The sequence below is a fragment of the Euphorbia lathyris genome, chromosome 5 (genome assembly GCF_963576675.1).
Source record: "Euphorbia lathyris chromosome 5, ddEupLath1.1, whole genome shotgun sequence".
Classification (NCBI taxonomy): Eukaryota; Viridiplantae; Streptophyta; class Magnoliopsida; order Malpighiales; family Euphorbiaceae; genus Euphorbia; species Euphorbia lathyris.
In genome coordinates, this window is record NC_088914.1 from 88660914 (window position 1) to 88664239 (window position 3326).

Here is a 3326-nt window from a genome sequence, read left to right on the forward strand (position 1 = left end):
CTAAGTCAAGTTTCATACAAGCGAATTCCTCCATAGGATATTTCATCGCTTTGTTCATATTAAACTCGATCTTATCTTCTCCTATCCTTAAAACTACTTTTCCTTCCGACACATCAACTAAAGCACGTCCCGTGTTCATAAACGGTCTACCAAAAATTAGTGGACAATTAACGTCATATGCAAAATCTAATATAACGAAATCGGTAGAAAAAATAAATTTGTCAACTTTAACTAAAACGTCCTCAATTATACCATATGGTCTTTTAGTGGTTTGATCCACTAATTGCAAAACCATAGTGGTACGTTTGATATCTTCTTCTAAACCTAACTTATTAAAAATAGACAACGACATTAAGTTTATACTTGCTTCTAAATCACAAAGACAACTTGGGAATTCAATATCTCCCAATTTACACGGAATGGTAAAACATCCGGGATCTTTGAGTTTAGTAGGCAAATTGCTTGACACTATTGAACTATAGTCCTCAATTAGTGAAATTGATGAAATTCCTTCCCAACTAATTTTCTTTGAAATTAAATCCTTTAAGAACTTACCATAATTAGGAATTTGCGTAATCGCATCCATAAACGTCAAATTAATGTGCAAATTTTTAAGTTTGTCTAAAAATGTTAAAAGTTGTTTGTCATAGTCCTTATTTCTGACTTTATGTGGAAAAGGTGGTTTGGGTACAAATGTTTTTGTACTTGAGTCAATTGATGAATTTTTTTGTATTTAATGTATCTTCTTTGGATTTTGGTAAATCAGTTCCTGGTAAAGTTGAATCTCCAGGCATTTCCGGACCAAAGTAATTTTGCCCTGAATGAAGAGTGATAGCCTTTACATGCTCTTTCGGATTTTCTTCCGTATGGCTGGGAAGACTTCCCTCTTTTCGGGATGGAATTGATTTAGCAATTTGGCCAATTTGAACCTCCAAATTATGGATGCTAGATGAGTGGTTTTTAATAAGCTGGTCGAATTTATTCTCGATCCGTTTAAAACCATCGTCGTGATTACTTATTTTTCCACCGATAACATCTATGAATTTGTTGATTTTAGAAGATAAAGTGCTAATCGTATCTCTTGATTGATTTTGATAATTATTGGTACGATTTTAATTAGCAATTGCATTATTATTATTATCTTTCCAGTTAAAGTTAGGATGATTCCTCCATCCAGGATTATAAGTATTAGAATAAGGATTATTAGTTTGGTTTTGCCCTTGGACAAAATTTACCTGTTCAATCTCGCTCATACCTTTATAATCCACATCCGTTTGGATTGGATTACCATTAGCATCGCACGGTGCCATAAACCTATCAATTTTGTGCGATAAGGCAGAAAATTGGGCTTGTAACATCGTGATTGGATCAAGATTCACTATACCTTTAACGGATGATGTGGTCGAGGATGATGGTTTCGCCACTGGTATATGTCCACGTTCTGCGGGCCACATACTGCTGTTGATTGCCATTTCCTCCAAAAGTTCTCTTGCTTGGGCTGATGTCTTCTTCATAAATAACCCTCCCGACATAGCATCTACTGAACCTCTAGTTGTAGGGTTTAATCCATTATAAAATGTTTGCATTAAAAGTGCATCGGGCAATTGGTGGTGTGGACATAAACGTTGAAGTTCTTTAAAACGTTCCCAAGCCTCATAAAGAGTTTCATTATCATTTTGAGAAAAAGATGTTAACTCTTTTATGACTCTTGCGGTTTTTGCTAAAGGAAAATATTTTGATAAAAATGCTTGGGCAAGTTGGTCCCAAGTTTCAAATGTTGCGCTTGGCATAGAAGTTAACCACTCTTTGGCTCTATCCTTCAAAGTGAAAGGAAAAAGGCGAAGTTTGATTGCTTCGGCAGTCACATCTGTTATTTTAAAAGTATCGCAAATTTCTAAGAAATTTGTCAAATGGGAATTAGGATTTTCGTTAGGCAACCCATAAAATGTTACATTATTTTGCAACATATTAAGCAAAGCGGGCTTAATTTCAAATTGGTGTGCGTTTATTTGGGGTCTAACTATGCTATTTGTTACACCGGCTACTCCTGGCCTAGCGTAATCCATAAGTGTTGCCATATTTTCTGGCTGTGGTTCTTAATTTTGTTTTTCTTATCTTTCTTTTTCTTTTTAATTGTCTTTTCAATTTCTGGGTCTAAGGGGTTTGGTGGAATGCTTGAACTTCGAGAACTGCGCATGAACTTGAAATCTTACATGAACCGAAACTACCTTCAAAACAGAATTTGAAAAATAAATATGTTAGTAAATTAAAATTAATAAATCACAAAAGTTGAAATAAATATGTATAAACCTAGATTCGAAATAAAACACAAAAAATCTAAATTTTTGTTAAAAATTTTGGCGTTCCCCGACAACGGCGCCAAAAACTTGTTGAGCGATTTCCGCAAGTGCACGGTTTCGCTTATAGTAATAAAAAGATATCGATCTCATAGGGAACATTTTTCAACAAAAACTTATTTATGTGTAGATTAAATACGACTTAAGGTTTATATAAATAGATAATCGTTATTTGAAATTGGTTTTGAGATCGATAGAATAAGAATTAGGTTAGAATATGTAGAATGTTAGAAATCAATTTTGTTTTGAGTATGAATTACAAAACAGAAACGTTTAGTGTTTAAAATAAGAGAATAATTGTGTTTGTTTGCACTAAGCAAAGAAAACAACTTTAAACTTTGTATAAATTATAAAAATGTAATAACGTAAACTCCTTCAATTAAAGGGCTTTGAACCGTAGACAATCCTCCTACGGTCGGGTTAGATTGCTACCTTAACCAAATTGATACTTATTTCCGATAAGCCAACTTAACGATCATATCGTCCTTAAGAATGAATTTGCTTAAGTGTTCAACAAAGTTTCCTTGTAAAGATATTGAATTTAACTACGTTTTAATGAAAACACCAGAACTCACTTCCGATTATTTACAGAAGTGCTACATAAAAATTTATTGAATTGCATGAACTTTATTAGATGAAGTATGAATTTGATACAAGTTTATAGAGAATAAAAAGCATGGAAGCATTCGAACGACATTAGAGTTCGGGGTCGTCAATCCTTTCCTCAAACCTCGTCAAAGAGTTTGTCAGGCTCTAGGGTCGAATCCGCTACTTAATCTTCTCGCTGAATATTTGGAATAGAGATGGTTCGTCAACTACCAGAATGTAAACTAATATAAAAAGATCTTAATCTAAATCTAAATGCTACTGTGTATGTAAGTAATCTAAGAACAATTTGTGTACATCAGATTGCTTTTACAAAATTTGAAATCTAAACTCTGAATCGTTTGACTCAGAATTTCTGCATTA

General features: G+C 33.5%; 1 non-coding gene across 1 annotated transcript; it reads left to right on the forward strand.

Annotated features, from left to right (window-relative positions):
- The first annotated feature begins 1602 nt into the window (after nucleotides 1-1602).
- On the forward strand, nucleotides 1603-1709 carry LOC136231472 (small nucleolar RNA R71). The gene has a single exon (XR_010689852.1). It is a non-coding gene; the product is annotated as a small nucleolar RNA R71 (small nucleolar RNA).
- Nucleotides 1710-3326: the final 1617 nt, after the last annotated feature.